The 21,671-nt window shown below is 42.9% G+C and overlaps 1 long non-coding RNA gene across 1 annotated transcript in view; it reads left to right on the top strand.

Annotated features, from left to right (window-relative positions):
- Nucleotides 1-110: 110 nt before the first annotated feature.
- The window catches only part of LOC141567248 (uncharacterized), a 131,030-nt gene continuing 109,469 nt past the window's right edge, over nt 111-21,671 (top strand). Inside the window, exons 1-2 of the long non-coding RNA XR_012489742.2 lie at nt 111-2,232; nt 6,952-7,035. This is a non-coding gene — a long non-coding RNA (uncharacterized LOC141567248). The remainder of the gene's footprint in view (nt 2,233-6,951; nt 7,036-21,671) is intronic.

Here is a 21,671-nt window from a genome sequence, read left to right as displayed (position 1 = left end):
TCAAATAAAAACATTACAGTGTGTCCTCATCGATCTTATTCATAGGATCTGGCACTCTGTGACTTCTGGCTCTTCCCCAAAGTCAAAATGATTCAGGACATTGAGGCAGCCACGACAGCTCAACTAAAGACACTCATGAAAGAGGACTTCCAGAACTGCTTGAGAAAGTGGCAAGACAATGGGATAAGTGTGTTCGAAGTGAGGGGTAGTATTTTCAGGGGGTGTGGGGACAGAGTCCCAGAGTGTTGTCACACAGCAGCCTAGCCGTTTGTCCCTACCATCCTTTCCTTAGGGAAAGAGGGTTGCGGGTTGTCCCTCTTAGGGGTTGAGTTTTATAGGTCTCCTCTCTTGGTCCCAGTATGCTGGGTCCGCAGTCAAAGACGAGTAAGTTTCCTCAAGGGAGGGACGACTTAAGCCAGACGGGACCCCAGGGACCCCCATGAGTTAGCCTTTGAAACTAGGAGGGATGCCCCTCCTCCAATGTTTCCTGGGAGCTGCTGACTCCTGCTTCAAGTGACCAGCACCCTATTGTGCTAAGGAATGATTAATTGAGTGAAACCATCTCACTCCCCGCTTGGCTCATGGGATGATTGCCATGAGAGACCTGCTCCCCCAGGGATTGTATACACCGCACCTTGTTCACATGGGGACAGCATGCACAGGTTGCTTTGGGACAATATGATTGGATATTGGGAACATGCTAATTGTATTAGTGGTGTAAGAGTTTTACAGACCCTGCCCAGAATCATGTGATGCCTATTGTAAAAAAGCAATAAATACCCACGACGACCCGATTCGGGGCTCCAGTCTCTTGAGGCTGTGAGTCCCTTGGTCCTCTGTGGTTTCTCTGCATTCAGTGTCTCTGGTCTCTTTATTTCTATAATAGAATTTAGCCCTTGCCGCCTCCCTCGCTTTCCCCACTGCTTGTGTTGTGCAGGTTGCAACATCTCCAGAGAGCAGTTTCCAGGCTCTCCGCCTCACGTGGAAAGGTGCTGGCTTGGGTAGTAGATGGCCGTCAGCTATGGCTAGTTGGCCATCAGCTGTAACCAGTTAGCCAATTAGCCACTGATATAACTGTCGCAGTTGCGTTGGTCAGTCAGTTGGTTGGCAGGCAGAGAAGCGTACAGCAGGTTGCAGGTCGTGTGGCTCCATCCTCCAGTGACACTATAGTGCCTCCAGTGAGATTACAGTGGTATGACTCCCCTACCTATGGCTCCGTTGGTGTTCCTTTTTAGCCTCACCATATTCTGTGTCCACCTGCCGAAAGTGGGACCAGAGACCCTGCATTATAGTCACTTTATTCAGTCAAGGGATAGTCAAGAAGTTGTTTTTCATAACCACTCTGAGCGAACAGAAGGGAAGAACAGAGGGGGCATGAGTTTTATCATCATCACCTGGTCAATGACCTCCTTTCCATGAACATATCTTGGCACTCAGCAGCAGTGAGAATTCAAGGGGCTGGGCAGGCTCTGAGTGTCAGGGGTCTTCAGAGACTCATGCCCATCAGTTTCCATCTGGCCTGAGCACTCAGTGAGCCCAGCTGGCTATTTGGTGATGGGGTGCAGGAGGAGAGAGGAAGGACTAACACTGGAAAAGCACCTTCTGATTGACAGGCACTGTGCCATGGTTGGTATTCGTTTCCTAAATTTATGCCTCAAACATTGTGCATCCTTTCTCAGCTGAGAAAAATGGAAGCCACAGAAAGTTGAACCAATCTACCCAAAGTCATAGAGCTAGGAAGGGGCAGAGGTTGTTTGAACGTAGAGCAGTCACAATCAATGTTTCTTCCACACCCTGCTCACTTTCTGAATTCCTAGGAATGTTCAGACTCTCAAGGGTGTGTTGGTGAAATTTCTGGTCTGCCTCAAAACTAGATTAGCTATCCCTTCTAGGTAAATTGTTCTTTCCCTGAAGCCACGAAGAGAGAAATGGTGGATGTGCTAATGACTGCCACAGAGCAGGGCCTCTGTACAGGGCAAAAATGCCTAGCCAAGGAGTCAGGTGGGGACTTTTCAACCCATGTATCATCTGCCTGTCAGCATGCTGGTATTGGACTTTGTCAGACCAGAGAAGGGTTGCTTGCCAAGTCCTGCCCCCCACATCCACCCAGACAGTGCCTATTTAAATGAAGTGCACCAAGGCACTGCCTTGGTTTCAGTTTTCCTGGAAGCACACCTAGAGACAAATACTGGAATGCAAGTCTTTTCTAGGAGATGATCCCAGGAAGCACTGGTAAGAAGAAGGGAAGTAAGACAGGGAAGGGCACAGATTGTCCGGGTGTGTATCTAGATGGTCATCATTGAGTACAACTAGAGCGCAGCACCACTGGGGAGCTCTGAACACAGTAGAGAACGGTCCCCTGAGTCATCCTGGTCCCACCGCCCCGTTGGCCATCACTAAGGGTTGTTCCAGGGGCTCCTCTGCTTGCCTGCACACAGGCTGTGTGCTCCTAGGGCGGCAGAAAGCCCGTCTGCAGGGTCACACTGTTCCCCATGGGCTGTCCTGGTTGCAGTATGTGCAGGGTATGAGGGCATGGTGAGGGCAGTGCCTATCCAGGCATCCTCCAGGCGAGCCTGACACCATGGATGGACACTTCCGTTCTGCTGGATCTCATTAGCTCCAGCACTCCTCCATGTTCCAGTCCCTCCATTCATCAACCGCAGGATGAATGTAGGCATTCACCTTTGAAGTTGTCCTCCCACAGTCTAAACTGGGATCACTTCTGGATAAAAAAACCACTGACATGAAAATACTATCGTGACAAATCCGCACACGACTTTATAATCAAGCCTGGGGTCTGTTCCTGGCTCTGATGTGTATCTGTTTCCTGTAGCCTTTCTTCATTTCCTGCCTGTTTCACTTCTCCACCATTGGAAGCCAGTAAGGAAATCCAGGTTTCCTGGCTTCCCACCTTCCTGTTATCCTGTGGGCCTCTGGAAGGCTGTTGGTGGAGTGGGAAGTGGGTTTCCCAGATCTGCACAGGCCCAGGGGTGAGGACTTTGAGGTGGGCAAAGGCTTGGCTGGGGGCCTCGTTTTGAGGTGGTGCTTGTTCATTTATTGGGCGTGACCAATGGAAATCATGGGGGGCTCAAGCCACCCTTGGTATTACCCCCAGCAAAGCTGGATTCTTGCCTCTGCTGAGTCCCCAGATCTCAGAACTTGCAGCCCCTCCTCAACACTCTTCCTGGACCACTGGTTCTATAGTTTTGCTTGTTCTCAGGCTAAATCACCAACCTCAAGAGGAACTGAAGCAGGAGTTAGCAGAAGTGTAATAAGTTAATTCAAATCAGAAACCCCCAAAGGCAAAACAGTGACTGAGTTTCAGTTTCCTCCAGCTCTGTTGCCGTTGTTCACTGGAGGTTTTTGATTCTAGTACTTTCCAGTTACTCTTTACAATTTTTGCCTAGAACCAAAACAGCTCCTAAGGAGGGTAGCTGAACCCTGCTGCTCCATTTGACACTATCAGTATAATGAGGTGTAAATCCCACAGATGTCCCTTGGAGGCCACATAGTAATTTATACCAATTGATGTCATGAAAGGAAGTTCCTGATCATCTGTGGTGTCTCGTTGCAATCTGTCCTAGTCCTATTTAGACAAGTTTCACCCTGAGTGTGTGCTGACACGAGTATAAGTGCTCTTTTGGATTCTGCTCAAAAGCCCCAAATAAGAGTGAGAGATGGGCCCATGGAGGTCAGACCTGGACCACCATACAGGGGTGAGGACATGCTCCTGTGGTTCACCTGGGAGGCAGACTGGCCAAGAGGTCACAGACATGCTGTGGGGAGAGAGTCCCAGACAGCAGTTTCCAGGCTCTCAGCCTCACGTAGAAAGGTGCTGGCTCAGTTATTAGATGGCCATCTGCTGTTACCGGTTAGCTATTAGCCACTAATATAACTGCTGTGGCTACTCTAGGGGTTGGTTGGTTGGCAGAGAAATGGATGGCAGATTGCGGCTAGCAAGTGCAGTTGGCAAGCGGATTGTGGATTGCTGATCGTGTTGATCCTACTTCCTGTGTCTCGCCCGGCCGCCAGCCAGACCTAGGTGCAGGAAAACGCCTCGCAGGGGTTGTCGTGCGGGGGACCCTGCTCGCTGCGCCATGTGTCGTGCAGGGAGGCCTGCGGGGGTCTCTGGTCCCGCTCCCCACATAATGCCAATGAGGCCAAAAAGGAACACCCACGGAGCCATAGGTAGGGGAGTCATACCACTATATTCTCTCTGGCGGCACTATACTCTTACTGGAGGCTGGATCCACACTGTCCACAAACCGCCATCCACGCTTGCCAGCCTAGCCGCCATCTTCTTGCTAGCCCCATTCTCTCTTCTCTTCTCTCTCCTCCTCTCCCTGCTAGCGTAGCCACAGCAGTTATATTAGTGGCCAATGGCTCACTGGTTACAGCTGACGGCCAACTAGCCACAGCTGATAGCCATGCAATCACAGTTGATGGCCATTTACTACCTGAGCCAGCACCTGTCTATGTGAGGCTGAGAGCCTGGAAACTACTTTCTGGGGCTCTGCCCCCACACTCCACCCCTACAGGCTCTCGCCTCACAATCTACGCGACAAGCATCTTCCGCGAGGGGCCCTGTGCGAGGAGCCTGGAGGTGAATGCAATATCCTGGACACAGCCAGGCTCTCTGGGCACAGCTAGGGTTTCTCAGGGCACCACCAGTGCTTCTGGGCACAGCCAGACTTCCTGGACTTCTTAGGGTACCACCTGTCTTCCCCGGGCACAGCCAGGGTTTCTCAGGGCACCACCAGTACTTCTGGGCACGGCCAGACTTCCTGGACTCAGCCAGGGCTCTCAGGGCACTGCCACTCTCTGTGGGCACAGCCACACTTCCTGGACACAGCCAGGGCTCTCAGGGCACTGCCACTCTCTCTGGGCCTCTCAGGGTACCCTGCTGGAACAACAGCAACTCACAATCAAGATGCTTACATATTCTCAATGGCGGCCAGTCAAGAGACAAAAGCAAATATCCCCCAGTTCCACTAACAACAGTTCCCAAACAAACAGTCAAGCGGTCCATTAAACTAGGGATGGAAGGCAATTCCCCATAGTCCATAGTCATTCACCAGGGCTGTCCTGGGGGTGAGGGACGACCGTGACCTCACCCTCATCTCCCACGGAGGACTCAGCAAGCGTTACCTCCTGGGACTACAAGTCCTGCATCCGGGCTGCCCGAGCAGGAACCTCCCGGCCCACAGGGCCGCAACGACCTTTGCTTTCTCCGGCCTGTGCTGGTTGGGGAACCGTCCACATCTTTCCACCTCTCCACGGGGCTCCATCTCTCCAGCAGCTGCTCCTCCTGGTCTTCCTGAGACTGAGTGTTCATACGCACAAACTGCTCCACCGCCCTTTGGGGAAGCTTTGGCCGGCACCATACCCTGCTCGCTGCGCCATTTGTCATGCGGGGCAGCCTGCGGGGTCTCTGGTCGCACTCCCCATACAAGAACGCAGGATATGGTGAGGCCAAAAAGGAACACCCACGGAGCCATAGGTAGGGGAGTCATACCACTATATTCTCTCTGGCGGCACTATACTCTCACTGGAGGCTGGATCCACACTGTCCGCAAACCGCCATCCACGCTTGCCAGCCTAGCCACCATCTTCTTGCTAGCACCATTCTCTCTCCTCTTCTCCTCCTAGCGTAGCCACAGCAGTTATATTAGTGGCCAATGGCTCACTGGTTACAGCTGACGGCCAACTTGCCACAGCTGATAGCCATGCAATCACAGTTGATGGCCATTTACTACCTGAGCCAGCACCTGTCTATGTGAGGCCGAAAGCCTGGAAACTACTTTCTGGGGCTCTGCCCCCACAGGGGTACTGGCGGATGTTTGCTTTTGTATCTTGACCATCTGCCGGCGAGACTATAGTGGTATGACTCCGCTATCTATGGCTCTGTATGTGTTCATTTTTGGCCTCACCATGTCCTGCATTCTTGTGTAAAGAGCGGGACCGGAGTCCCTGCATAACACATGCACTTAAGGCCAGTCTCCTTGGGCATGAGTCCTCACACTGACCTTTACAGGCTGGTAGCCTTGGAAAAGTCACTACCCACAGTGCCTCAGTTTATTCATCTGTATGTAACATGGGGTGAAAATCATGCTACTTCCTTATATGGTTGGTGGAAGGGTTAAATGAGTTACTATTTGTAAATTGCTTGGAAACATACCTGGCACATAGTATTTGTAAGGGTAAAATTCAGTAAATCAATAACGCAGTTAGACTTAGCTAGTTTACAGTTTAACTCACTGCAGAGCTGGCTATCTAGCTACCTGTAATTAAACTTAGTTTGCATTTTGATCCCGTCTGATATTCAGCTGTTTTCTCTTTGTTTCTCCCCTCACTGATTAACTTAAGAACTCTGTTCGCTTTCTCAAGGCTACCCATACCTCCTTAAGCCATTTAATTAACAGGTTAATCCTAACCTGGAAAGAGCAATTTTTCAATCCTCAGGCCTCCCGACACCAGACTCCAATTTGCAACTCCCTTGTAGTTTTTACTGGTGATGCATAAAAGCCCTAGGCCAGGGTGGCTGAGTCTGAGTACAGACCAAGTTCAGAGTCTGGAGATAACATTATTTTCAAATAGATCAGACCCCAGGAAAAATTGTCAGCTCTCAGACCTGCCTGACTGGCTCCCCTTTTCCTGTATAAGAAAAAGCTAACCTGAAGTTAGGTGCAGCTGTCCACTCTAAGACTCTACCCTGGCAAATTCCTTTCTGCCAGTATTTCTTTCAAACAGAAACCTGTGGTAGCTGTCATCTTTGGACACTGCCATGGGCATTCTCTCTGCCCAAACTTTAATAAAACTTCCTTTTTTCTCCTACTTTTCTGAGCATGTGAATTCCTTCATCTTTTGTGAAAAACTAGGGGTTAATTCTATACCAGGACAGCATTTCTCAAATCAGAAAATTCTCTTATTTTCTTTTTCTGCCTACTCCAGAGAGGTTCTGAGGGATGGACCAGGGAAGACACACACAGACCAGTCAAACAAAGACAAGAACTCAAGAACCACATAAGGAAACAGGTAAGGAGAGAGGATTGTCACCTGATGTATTAAGTAGGACTCTTTGGGCTGCAAGGAACACTGGGCACCTACTCTGTACCAGGTGGCATGCTCATGCTGGGTTTCCAGCAGTGACCTGTAGAATTTACTGTCATGGCGTGGAATTAAACCCTGGTCGTTCGCAAAAGGTGAAAGCATTCACAGACTTTATAAAGTGGGAGAGTGAAAGAAGTTTTTATTAAAGTTAGGAAGAGAGAGAATGCCCATGGCAGTGCCCAAAGATGATGGCTGCTGAGGGCAGTAAGGAGAGAAACATGGGCAGGAGGTGGGGGTGGGGGAGTCACCAGGGCAGAGTCCAGAGTCTGCGAGTGGACACTGCACCTAACTTCAGGTTAGCTTTTTCTTATATAGGAAAAGGGGGAGTCAGTCAGGCAGGTTTGAGGGCTGACATCCTTCCTGGGGTCTGGTCTGTTTGAAGATGATGTTATCTCCAGACTCCAGATTCCGGATTCGGACTTGGCCATCAAGGCCTGGGGACTTTAATGTGTCAGCAGTAAAAACTGCCAGAAGTTGTAAATTGGATTCCAGTCTCCTGGTGTCTGAGGATCAGGACATTGCTCTTTCTAGGTTAGGATGTTGTTAATTAACAAGGTATGAGTAGTCTTGAGAAAGGGAACAAAACAGAGTTCTTCAATTAATCAGTGAGGGGAGAAACAAAAAGAAAACAGATGAATATCAGGATCAAACTGCAAACAAACTAAGTTTAATAACAGGTGGCTAGATAGTGAGCTATGTAGTGAGTTAAACTGCAAACTAGCTAAGTTTAACTATGTTATTGATTCCCTATATTTCACCCTTACACTTACCTTTGAATGTGTGGATACAAACAAAACACAAGTAAACAAGCAAATAAATAACTTCAGAGTAATGAAGACTATGAAGAAAATAAACAGAGTGGAGTGAAAAGGAGGAGTGGGGTTGGGGGCAAGTTTAGATTGGATGGCCAGTCTCTCCGAGCAGGTGGTGACAAGAAAGGACCAGCCATGTGAAGCTCTGGAAGGAGAACTTTCCACACAGTGGGAGCAGCATGTGCAAAGGCCCTGAGGTACACAGGAACCTGGAGAGTTGAAAACATCAAGAAGGCTGTGACGGCTGGAACAAAACAAGGAAAGGAAAGAGTGGAAAGAGACCAGTTTGGAAAGGCAGAATGAGGCCAGATCACACAGGGTCTTGTCAGGTATAGAAAAGTAATCAACTTTTAAGGACCTCTGTGGGCTTGAAGCAGGACAAACCATTTTAAAACATTTAGAAACGGAACTCAAGGGAGCTTAGACAAAAAGAGGAATTTATTAAAAGACCATGTGAATGTCTCAGGGAAGCCATGGCAGGAATAGAGCTGAACTTGAACACTGGAGGGCAATTTTCCACCCCCACAGCTGGCTTTCTCTGTACTCTCTAAACCCCAGTCCACATGGTAGAACATGACAGCCAACTGCTTCTGTATTATATGAGCTTGACTTCTACAGTCCAGCATCCCAAGGGCAATGTATCTCTCAGTTCCAACATGCCTCAGCTAAGGACTTAGGGGCTGACTTGAGCCAAGAGTCTATTTCTGGACCTATCAGCTATGGCCAGAGTGAGGCAGGGCCACACTCAATAACCTGGTTGCTTCTGAGTAAGGATGGGGTCAGATTGGGGGAATAATTCTCCAAAAGGGAGGTGAGGGTATAGGGTGGAGTAACAAAGTGTCCAAGTTGCCAGAAAACGAAAAACTAAAGAATATACCTAGAAGCAAGCTCAGAATTTATCTCTGAGCTTCCTGGGAGCCAAAGCTAAGAAGAAATATGAATGGGCTTCAGAGTTCTAATCAGCTAATAAAACGTGGTGGAGCAGATAATAGGAGAGAAAAGCATTTTCTTCTACTAAACCTTCTTAAGAGGTTCTATATGGAAGGAAAACTGAGAAATATGATGGATGATTCATCAGCAACTATTTAATTTAGGTTCCTCAGATGATTTAGGTTTTCAAAATGTGTGGAGATTCCCTCTTGCCGAGTTCTGAAGGTAGAGAGGCTGTCATGGAATCTCAGCAATGTTGGGTGGGTGAGATGTTTATGGGAAACCAAAGTCATGTCCCACTGTGTTTCTTTCTGATGACCTGATTGGTTCCCAGAGACTTCAGCACAAGGGTTGAAAACTCAAATGCCAGTGTGGCAGACCAGGGAGATATGTGTGAAGTGGGCTGGGTGCGAGGAAAAGCCATTATGATCATGGCAGATGTCAATCCAGTTCAGTAAACAAGGAGACCTTAGGAAAAGCTGCTCCTCTGCTCTAGCCAAAAGTGGCCTCTAGGGCAGATTGACTTTCCAAGAGGAACTGGAAATTCTGGATTGTTAACACATGAATGTTGACAATTAATTTAAATCTGTTTAAAAATTCCAAAAGCCAAGCAAAATACAGGTGAGAGGTGAATGTAGCCTGCAGCCATGGGTGTGGTGTATAGCCTCTGGTGTCCCTGTGACCAGTTAGCCTGCCTTCACATGAAGGACACAGTGGCTCAGCCTGCTGTTGGTGGGAGCTGGGCACAATGAGAGCCCTGAGTGCAGAGCCCCGGCTCCAGAAGCCAAGCGTGTTGCAGCCCTGCCCGTCTCACTCCCTCACTCTCCCTGTTTCAGTCTCTGCACTAGGCCCCCGGTATCCAGTGAGGAGTAAAACAGAACCATACTTACTCTCAGATGGTTTCTATTCCAGTCAGGGAGCCAGACTTTCAGCAACAAGCTCCACAATGAAGTAGTTGTAAGAAGTGCCAAGAGGGAGACCTTTAGAAGGCTGTCTTGGGTTTTTACAGCAGATCTGACCTTGTCCCAGGGGGCGGGGTGTTGTAAAAATTCCCTCGAGGAAATGACTTAAGCTGCAATCTTAAAGAGATTATGAGTGGTGGGGGGGAGGGGGTGCTGTCATTCCAGACAAAGGAAACAGCTGTGGTGGCCCAGAGAGAGGAAGGGACTCATCACAGGAGGACAGCATTACCAGATGGGGCTGGGCAGAGAAGGGAGATGATTTTGTTGGCCCTGTTGAAGACTTAGAACTGTTAAGAAAAATGATCCAAACTTAGAAATTAAGGCAAAAAGGAAGATTATAGGTTTTTCACATGTCGGACTAGAGCATTATTTACTAAGCCTACCCAAGGATGATTTAGTTCTTTATGAGATTGTACCTTTGTTTGATTTTGCTATTCACTGATTGGTTCTGATTTCTGTGAAGTCTATGTGCATCTGTAGGTAACTGTCCTCCTGCAGAGAAACAAATGATTTCTGTCAGGTAGAGAACATAATCCCGAAAGTTATTGCTTTATCATCCTGAAGGACTTTAGTCGGTTTTGTTTCTAACTTAAAAAATGAATAAATAAATAAAAACTTACTTCCATACACTTTTCCTGAAGGACTATATAAAACCCCTTGTCATCAAAAGCTTTTTGAAGCAGCTCTACCATACCACTGGCTCTCATTAATGAGTTAAAGAAATATATCACACATTTATTCTATATCAGTGTAAGACATGTGTTTTCAGAAATCACTATGTTGAAGAAATCTGCGTCCCCATGTGCATGACAGCCAAGACATGGAAACAACCTAAATGTCTAATAGACGGATGAATGGAAAGAAGGAATCCTGCAATTTGCGACAACATAGATGGAAATTCAGGGCATTATGCTAAGTGAAATAAGTCAAATACTATATGATCATACTTATATGTAGAATCTTAAAAAATATGAACGAATAGATACAGAGAACAGGGTGGTTGTTACCAGAGGTGGGGGGTGAGGGGTAGAGGAGTGGCTGGAATGGGTAAATGTGGTCAAAAGGCACAAACTTCCAGTTATAAAAATAAACAAGTCATGGGAATGTAAAGAGCAGCATGGTGACTATAATTAACAATATAGTATTGTGTATTTGAAAGTTGCTCATCACAAGAAAGCTCTCATCAGAAGAAAAAAATCTGTAGGTATGTGTTGTGGCAGATATTAACTAGACTTATTGTGGTGATTATTTCACAATATGTAGAAATATCGAATCATTATTTTGTATACCTTAAACTAATACTATGTCATATGTCATCAATTAGATCTCAATAAAACTGGGGGGGAAAGAGTTGGGTTTTATTCTTCTGAACATTGTTTTTTGACAGAAATTTCTCCTAATCGTGATGAGAAACTGCAGAGGGTTTTAAGCAGACAACTGCCATATCAAATTTGCCTCTGGAAGTGATGTTAATGTTCTTCTGAAAAAATTAAGAGACACAGGCTCCTATTTTGACTGTAAAATGAGGGGCCTTTCCCTCTTGGGACAAATAATTTGTTTGGTTGAAGACCAATCTGCTGGTGTTATCATCAAGTATAGGTTTATTATAGGGTCTTTCTACAAATATAGGAGACTCTAATCATTGTATTGTCCATTTTGTTAAGATTTAAAGCAGAGAATAATAATTCATTGGGATCTAAACTAATGAATTCCACTTATAATAAAGTGTTTTAGAAAGCTTTCTTTTCTCCTGGGTCTCCCTAGGAGGCCCAGCTCCAACAGAAGTGGAACCACTCTGCCACTGGGCAGATTGCTCTTCAACTGTGCAAAGTGTCAGAAGATTGGGCCATTTTTTTAAAGTGCTTAAAAAAGGTGTGTGTCGGGGGGTGCAATACCAGCATCCATTTCCATAAATCACTGAATATGAATTTAAAATCATCTAGTTGGAAAAATGTTGAAATTGCACATGATAATTGGACAGTGAGGGAAGCAGGACTGGGACTACAGAAAGCAGACCTGTAATTGTTCTGGAGCTTTTGGTAGTCAGAATGAAGGGACCACACAAGCTGAGGCAGCCACACAGATCCAAATGGGATGTCAACTAAGAAAGTCACCAGGGGGCCGGCCTGGTGGCCTGGTGGCTCAGGTGGTTAGAGCTCCTAGCGCTGAAGGCTGCCGGTTCAATTCCCACATGGGCCAGAGGGCTGTCAACCACTAGGTTGCCGGTTTGACTCCTCGACTCCCGCAAAGGCTGGTGGGCTGCGCCCCCTGCAACTAAGATTGAAAGGACAACAATTTGACTTGGAAAAAGTCCTGAAGTGCACACTCTTTCCCAATAAAGTCCTGTTTCCCTTAACCCCCCCAAAAAAAAATCTTGGAGAAAAAAAAGTCACCAGGAATTATGTTAAAATATTATCTATGTTATCTCCTTTAATATTCACACACTCGTAGGTGATTTTTATCACCTTGCCTCAAATAGAACACTAGAGCTCTGAGAGGGTTTGTGACTTGCCAGAGGGCATGTGGCTAGTAGGTGACTGAGGTGACTTGAATCTAAGTGTTTTGAATTCAATCACATCAATATGTCTCTTGTGATCTGCAAACGTTCTCCACTTCAGGTGTCATTTCTTTCAGTATTGATACTCCAATAAAAATATTCAAACTGATATAATAGGAAGACTATGACCACCTCCATCCCCACCCTACAGAATTAATGCTCAGCTTTAGGTAATTGACAGATAATTGAATTAGGAAATTATGATTCTGTCATCCCTCCCTCCCTGCCTATATTCCTTCCTTTCTCTCCTAAGTATGTATCCTACAAGTTTTTGCTCAGACATCATCTACGCAGTACAACCTCTCATGGCTATCCTGCTTAAAATTGCACCACCATGAGCCCTAAACACTCTTATCTGTCACCCTATTGTATTTTTTCTTTTTTTCCCCCATAGCACTTATCTTTTAACATACTATATAACTTACTTATTATCTTTATTGTTTATTGTATGTCTTCCCCTAATAGAATTTAAAATATCACAAACGCAAGAATTTCTGTCTATTTTGTTCACTGGTGTATTTCATGTGCCTAGGAGAATATCTGGAATGTAGTAGATGCTTAATAAATATTTGTTGAGTGAATAAATAAATATATACCTGTTATATGGCCATATGTGGTTTAATGAAAACCAACAAGGAAAGCAAACCATTATTATTGTGCACACCCATGTTCTAAGTGTTTGCACATATTCTCTCTTTTACTTCTCATAATGTCACAACTGTTAACACCATGTACAGGTGAGGAAACTGAGGCCAAGAAAAGTAGAATAACTTGCTCAAGGTTACACAGCTACTTTTAAAATAAATTTTGTCATGGTATAAATTTCTATAATAAAATGCATCCACTTTCAACTTACAGTTGACAAGTGGATAACTCCTGTAACTATCACCCAAGCATGATGCGGAAACTTTCTATCACCCCTGACAGTTTCCTTATGCTAATTTGCAGTCAATTCCCTCCAGCCCCTGGCAACCCAAAATCTGTTTTCTGTCCTTATACTTTTGCCTTTTCTAGAACATGATGTAAAACGGAATCATACAGCAAGTACTAATTTGTGCCTGGCTCTTTTCTCAGCATAATTATTGGAGACTCATTCATGTATTGCGTGTATCAACAGTCATTCCATTTTTTAGTGCTGAGTAGTATTCTATTATATGGGTATACCACAGTTTCTTTATCCATTTGCCTGTTGATGGACATTTGCGTTGTTTCTAGTTTTTGGCTATTAGAAATAAAGCTGCTGTGAATATTCATGTACATGTTTTGTATAGACATCTGTTTTCATTTCTCTTGGGTAAATACCTAGGAGTGGAATTGCTGCAATTTTTGGTCATTCTTTTTGACTTTGGGAGAAATAGCCAGTTTCCCAAAGAGTTTCCCACAGTGTTTGTATCACTTTGCATTCCCACCAGCAGTATGAGAGTTCCAATAGTCTACATCCTCACCAACATTTAGTATGGTCAGTCTTTTTAAATTTCAGCATCAAAGTTGGTGTCTAGCATTATCTCACTGTGGCTTAACTTTTCATTTCCCAAATGACTATTGATGTTGATCATATTCCATGTGCTTATTGGCCTATAGTATATCTTTGGTGAAGTATTTGTTCAAATCTTTTGCCCATTTTAATTGGCTTGTCCATTTTAATTGGCTTGTTTGTCTTAATATTATTGAGATTAAAGAATTCTTTTTTTTAACTAATTTTTTTTATTGGGGAATATTGGGGAACAGTGTGTTTCTCCAGGGCCCATCAGCTCCAAGTAGTTGTCCTTTAATCTAGTTGTGCAGGGTGCAGCTCAGCTCCAAGTCCAGTTACCATTTTCAATCTTTACAGGGAGTGCAGCCCACCATCCCATGTGGGAATTGAACCAGCAACCTTGTTGTTAAGAGCTCACGCTCTAACCAACTGAACCATCCGGACACCCCTCCGGTAGCTCAGCAGCAGCTTGTTGTCTTCAATTTAGTTGTGAAGGGCGTAGCTCACTGGCCCATGTGGCAATCAAACCAGCAACCCTGTTGTTCAGAACTTGAGCTCTAATCACCTGAGCCATCCAGCTGCCCAAGAATTCTTTATATATACTATTTTTTGTCATATATATGTAATGTGAACATTTTCCCCCAATATGTAACATGCCTTTTCATTTCCTTAACGGTATCTCAGAACCATTTTGAACCAAGGTCTTGATTCCTTTCTGTTTTCCCAAGTAAGGTCCATTTTGAGGAATACTACCTGTAATGGGTAAAAAAAATAATCAAAATAATCATGAAAAGTAACTGAAATATCCAGAGGAAAAACAAAATACTCGTCTGTGTTTGTTTGGGGGATTTAGAAACAAATTACCCTAATAGGAGGCTGAGGGAGGTGGAGAGTTAATCACTAACCCAAGATCAATGTTGTTTTAATTAAGCATAATAAGAATAATGAAATTATGCACCTCTTAGGATTTATGGCTTAGCTATTTGTATGGAACCAAGAGGGTTTCATGGATAAATATAAACCAAACGCTATACTTAAAATGGGCAAATTTTATTGTACCTCAATTTAAAGAAAGAACAAAAAAGTCAAAACGTATAGTCTATAAACTATTTATTAATTGGTGTTTTGAGAGCCAAATACTACTAGAATTTTGCAGCATTATCTCTTTTTTCACATTACCTGAATGGGGTAGATGCTATCTGCTATGGAATGAATTGTGTCCCCGCAAAATCCATATGTTGCAGCCCTAACCCCAGATAGGATGGTATTTTGAGATGGGACCTGTAGAAGGAAGAGGGCCCTCACCAGGAACCCAACAATGCTGACACTCTGATCTTGGACTTCCAGCCTCCAGAACTGCAAGAACATAAATTCCTGTTATTTAAGCCTCCCAGTGCTTGTTATTTTGAATAGGAAGCTCAAGCCAACTAAGACACTGTTATAATCCCCACTTAACAGAAAAGGAAATTGAGGCGTGGAGAAGTTACTATTTTTTGTCAAGCGTATCTGGAATCTATTCAGACTTCTGATAATGTTCTCTAATTACCCTCAGAAACCACCCTTCTCCTTCTTGTCAGCATATGTGGTTAGGAAGTGGTTCTTATCCCCTGCTCAGACATTCAGACATAAAGCTCATGACTTGGCCTAAGATAATCAGCTCATTATGATCCTCCAAGGCCAAGGACTGGCTCAGGGCTGTGCAATGGCCCTATCAGAGCCACCGAAGCAGCACAACTTCTAGTGGGACTTCCAGGACCGAGGCACTTTCTTGATGGACAGCAACATGGGAGGATGTAGGGCAGTAGCTATGGCACATTGCTTCCATGAGGGAAAAACCCATCTAGAATGGAGACAAGAGTCTGGAAGTAATCATAAGAGACTGAGAGGGAGAAAACAGTTTTGAGCCCCTGAATCAAGTCAGAACTGAATGTAGTGTATGCCTGGACTATTCAGTTACATATAGTTATAGAATTATTACTGGTAGTTATATTACCAGTAAATTTCCTTTATCGCTTAAGCGCAAAGAGGTGTATTCAAGGTCACACAGCTAGTATGTCCCAAGGAGCCTGGGTTCAGGCCCAGATACAATTCCAGTGCCCATTCTTTCAGCCATTTGCTTCTAGAAGTGAAGAGAAGAAAGAAGGATGTGGTGTAAATTTTGGAAGATTCTGCATCATTGAAAAACTAGAGCAAGGACTTGGCATCAGCTCCATGTGTCTGAAGCCTGGCTCTGCCACTGTGGGCTTTGCCTGTGAAAAATTCCTCAGTCCCTTGGGAAATCTGGTAGAAGCTACAAAGCAATTCGTGGTTGTTCACTGCCTGTGCTAAACCTGGAGGCATGTGGAGGCCACACTGTGAACTGAGGATGACTACCACCAGTAACAGGCCTGGGGTAACTCTGTAAAAAGCCAGGACACCTGGAGGTCTGCTACCACCTGTGGCTCCCTTAAGATTCAGCCACTGATAAAGACGTGTGGTGTGTGAGTTGGGTGAGGCAGGGTCTCAGGGAGTCACTAGAGTGAAAGAGTTGTGGTCACCAGGTTAATGTAGACTCTGGTTTGATGCCAGTGTTGAGCCTGAAGCAATTTAGCAAAAGTCTCAAGAGCACACCACTGCCAACATGGGGCCTGTGGACTCTGATAGTTTTCCAAGAACGAGTGCAATGGGGCAGGATTGGCTGCTCACAGAAAAAAGTACCTCTGGCAGTACATGAGTTGGGTGGGGTGGGGTCTCAGCTGAGTCAGCAGGGCAGAGCTGCAGAGCTCACCAGGCCAATCAGATTCAGATTTGGCCTGTGGGGGTGGGCTCAATATAGGAAGGATGCTGCCTGCCTGCAGGCTGCACAGGAAGAGGACCACTTACCGGGAATATGCCAACTGTCCTCCAGTCGACCCCCTGAAGCCATACACCTCAGTCTTTCCCCCATATGTGTCCGAGTCTCCCCAAGTGAGTCACCATCCCTCCGCTGCAGCCCAAGGTGGAGTGCCTGTGAGTGAGTGAGTTTATGTGTGTACCATTTAAGAGGACATCTGGGTTTCCTGCAGCCTTCTGTCCTACCCAAATGGTTGAAATCTTCACTGTTTTTCACAGCCAGATATTATGGGGTCTCCACTTCCCGGCCCCAGCACTCTGGGTTGGGGAGCCTGGTCTTGGGGACTGGAGTCCCTTGTTCCTCTGGGGGGAACCTTCACAACTGAGATATCCCTCAATCAGCACAGGGAAGTCTGGGGCAAGTTCCAAGTCCTCTCCCCTCAACCAGTCTCCATGTGGCTTCTTCTATATATTTTTAGTTATAGGATTTCTGTTTGGTTAGACTTCACATGGTTTTCCAGGTTTATTTTCTGATAATTTAGTTGTAATTTTTATATGTTCAGGGAACGATGCAGACACAATGTCTATCTACTCCCCCATCTTGGATCTCCTTCACTCTGCCCATTTTTTAATTGGATTGTTTGGTTTTTTTGTTATTGAGTTGTATAAGTTCTTTATATATTTTGGATATTAACCCTTTATTGGAGGTGTGTTTGCAAATATCTTCTCCCATTCGGTTTGTTTCCTCTTTGTTATGTTTGCCCTGCAGAAGTTTTTTGGTTTGATATAGTCCCATTCATTTATATTTGCTTTTACTTTCATTGCCTTTGAGGTCAAATTCATAAAATCCTCTCAGAACCCAAGGTCCATAAGTTTAGTACCTGTGCTTTCTTCTATGCAATTTATTGTTTTGGGTCTTATGTTGATGTCTTTGATCCATTTTGAGTTAATTTTGGTATATGGTGACAGACAGTAGACTAGTTTCATTCTTTTTCATGTGGCTTTCCAATTCTCCCAGCACCATTTATCGATGAGGCTTTCTTTTCTCTATTACATGTTTTTGGCTCCACTGTTGAAAATTATCTGCCTATAAGTCTATACATGTGGGTTTCTTTCTGAGTTCTCAATTCTGTTCCATTGGTCTGTGTGTCTCTTTTTCTGCCAATCTGTTTTGATTGTCACTTTGTAGTATAAATTGAAGTCAAGGAGTGTGATACTTGTTCTTTCATTTCAGTATTTCTTTGGCTATTCAATTTTTTGTTTTGTTTTTTTATTCCATACAAATCTAATGACTTCTTTTTTCTATTTCTTCGAAAACCACCATTGGGATTTTGACGGGGATTGCATTAAATCTGTATATTGCTTTGGGTAATATGGCCATTTTAACTATGTTGATTCTGCCAATCCATGAACATGGAATGTCTTTCCATTTCTTTGTGTCTTCTTCAATTTCTTTTAATAATGTCTTGTAGTTTTCAGTGTATAGGTCTTTCACATCCTTTGTTAAGTTTATTCCTAGGTATTTGATTCTCTTTATTGAAATTTCAAAAGGAATTTCTTTCTTCATTTCCTTTTCTGAAATTTCATTGTTAATATACAGGAATGCAATGGATTTTTGTACATTGATGTTGTATCCTGCAACTTTACTGTATTTGCTTATTGTTTATAATAGTTTTTTGGTGACATCTTTAGGGTTTTCTTTATAAACAATCATGTCATCTGCATAAAGTGACGATTTAACTTTTTCATTCCCAATTTGGATGCATTTTATTTGCTTCTCTTACCTGATTGCTCGGACTAGGACTTCCAATACTATGTTGCATAATAGCATTGACAGGAGGCATCCCTATCTTGTTCCTGATTTTAGAGGAAAAGTTTTCAGTTTTTCACCATTAAGTACGGTATTAGCTGAGGGTTTGTAAAATATGGCCTTTATTATGTTGAGGTACTTTCGTTCTATACCCAGTGTATGAAGTGTTTTAATAATAAACGGATGTTGTATCTTAAATGCTTTTTCTGCATCTATTGATATAATCATATGATTTTTATCTTTTATATTGTTTATGTGGTATATCACATTGATTGGTTTACATATGTTGAACCATCCTTGTGACCCGGGGATGAATCCCACTTGATCATAATGTATAATATTTTTAGTGTATTGTGTTGTTAGGATTTTTGTATCTGTATTCATAAAAGATATTAGTCTGTAGTTTTTTTGTTTGTGTGTTATCCTTGCCAGGTTTTGGTATCAGGGTAATGTTGGCCTCATAAATTGAGTTAGGAAGTATTTCCTTTTCTTCAAATTTTTGGAAGAGTTTGAGGAGGAGAGGTATTATATCGTCTTTGAATGTTTGGTAGAATTCACTAGTGAAGCCATCTGGTCCTGGACTTTTGCTTTTGGGGAGGTTTTTGATAATTGTTTCAGTTTCCTTGCTATTGATTGATACATTTTGATTTTCCAGTTCTTTGTTTTCTTTTTGGCTTAAAAAATGTTTTTTATTGAGTTGAAATTCAAATAACATAAAATGAACCATTAACGATTTTAAAGTGTACAGTTCAGTGAAAATGGTTTTTAAAACTTTTTTTTTTAACTAGTTTCGGGTGTACAAAACAATGTAATAGTTAGACATTTGTCATTTATATCCCCACAAAGTGATAACCCCTCCCCCAATCTACTACCCCTCTGACATCGCATACAGCCGTTACATTTCCACTGTCTCTATTCCTAATACTGTACTCCACTTCATATATATATATATATATATATATATATATATATATACACACACACATACACACACACATATATGTATATATATACATATATGTATATATATAATGTGTATATATATATACGTATATATACATAAAAATAATGAATGTCAACTACAATTATATATATAATTGTAGTTGACATTCATTATTTTTAGCTTCAGCTTCAGGTGTACAATGCAGTGATCAGGCATCTACACCATCCCTGACGTGATCTCCCTAATAAGACAAGTGTCCATAGGATACCTTACAAAATCTTTACAACATTATTGATTATGTTCCCCCAAAAGACTTTCGTATCCCCGTGGCCATCTTGTGGTTACTGATTGTTTTCTAATCCCCTCACCTTCCCCTTTATTCCCATCCCCCCTCCCATCTAGCAACCCTCAGTTTTTCCTCTATGTCTCCAAAACTGTTTCTGATTAGTTCATTTACTTATTCTTTTCTTTAGATTCCACATATAAGTGAGATCATATGATATTTGTCTTTCTCTGTCTGACTTATTTCACTTAGCATAATGTTCTCTAAGTCCATCCATATTGTTGCAAATGGTAAGATTTCATTCTTCTTTATGGCTGCATAATACTTCATTGTATAAATGTACCACAGTTTCTTAATCCAGTCGTCTATCGATGGGCATTTTGGTTGTTATGTCTTGGCTATTGTGTACAGGGCTGCAATAAACATAGGGGTGCATAAATTTTTTTCGAATTAGAGTTTTGGATTTCTCCATTTAGATACCTAGGAGTGTACTTGCTGGGTCATAAGGTAGTTCCATTTTCAGTTTTTGGGGATACTTCCATACTGTTTTCCATAGTGGTTGCACCAATCTGCAATCCCACCAACAGTGCACAAGGGTTCCTTTTTCTCCACATCCTCGCCAGCACTTGTTGTTTGTTGATTTATTGATGATAGCAATTTTGACTGGTGTGAGGGGGTATCTCATTGTGGTTTTTATTTGCATTTCTCTAATGGTTAGTGAGGTTGAGCATTTTTTCATGTCTATTTGCCATCTGTATCTCCTTTTTAGGAAAATATCTGTTCATGTCCTCTGCCCATTTTTTAATTGGGTTGTTTGATTTTTTGGAGTTGAGTTAAGTGAGTTTTTTTTTAAAATAAATTTTGGATATTAACCCCTTGTTGGATATATCATTGGCAAATATCTTCTCCCGTTCAGTAAGATCTCTTTTTGTTTTATTGATGGTTTCCTTTGCTGTGAAAAAACTTTTTAGTGTGACGTAACCCCACATGTTTATTTTTTCTCTTATTTCCCTTGCCCTAGGGGATATATCAGTAAAAATCTTACTCCAGGTAATGTCGGTAAACTTTCTTCCTTTTTTTTCTTCTAGGAGTTTTATGGTTTCAAATCTTACATTTAAGTCTTTAATCATTTTGAATTTATTCTTGTAATGGTGTAAGGAGGTGGTCCAGCTTCATTTTTTTTGCACGTGTCTGTCCAAGTTTCCCAGCACCATTTATTCAATAGACTGTCTTTACTCCACCGTAAATTCTTGCTTCCATTGTCGTAGATTAAATGACCATATAGGCATGGATTTATTTCTGAGCTCTGTATTCTGTTCCATTGATCTATGTGTCTGTTTTTATGCCAATACCATGCTGTTCTGATTACTGTAGCCTTGTAGTATAATTTGATGTCAGGTATCATGATACCTCCCACTTTGTTCTTATTTCTCAAGATTGCCAAGGCTATCTGGGGTTTTTATGGTTCCATATAAATTTTATGATTATATGTTTATTTCTGTGAAAAATGTCCTTGATAGTTTGACAGGAATTGCATTGAATCTGTATATTGCCTTAGGCAATATGGACATTTTAACGATATTAATTCTTCCTACCCCTGAGCATGATATGTGTTTCCATCTATTTGTATCTTTTTTAATTTCTCTCTTCAGGGTCTCATAATTTTCCAAGTACAGATCTTTCACTTCTTTGGTTAAATTTATTCCTAGGTATTTTACAGTCTTTGAAGCAATTGTAAGTAGGATTGTTTTCTTAATTTCTCCTTCTGATATTTTATTATTGGTATATACAAATGCGACTGATTTCTGAATATTAATTTGGTATCCTGCTACTTTACTATATTCATTTATCAGTTCTAATAGTAGTTTGGTGGAGTCTTTAGGGTTCTCTGTATATAGTATCATGTCATCTGCATATAATGACAATTTTATTTCCTCCTTACCAATTTAGATGCCTTTTATTTCTTTTTCTTGTCTGAT

This window comes from Rhinolophus sinicus, chromosome 5, assembly GCF_057876585.1.
Source record: "Rhinolophus sinicus isolate RSI-liver-muscle chromosome 5, RSI-T2T, whole genome shotgun sequence".
Classification (NCBI taxonomy): Eukaryota; Metazoa; Chordata; class Mammalia; order Chiroptera; family Rhinolophidae; genus Rhinolophus; species Rhinolophus sinicus.
This window is presented reverse-complemented; position numbering and strand designations above follow the sequence as displayed.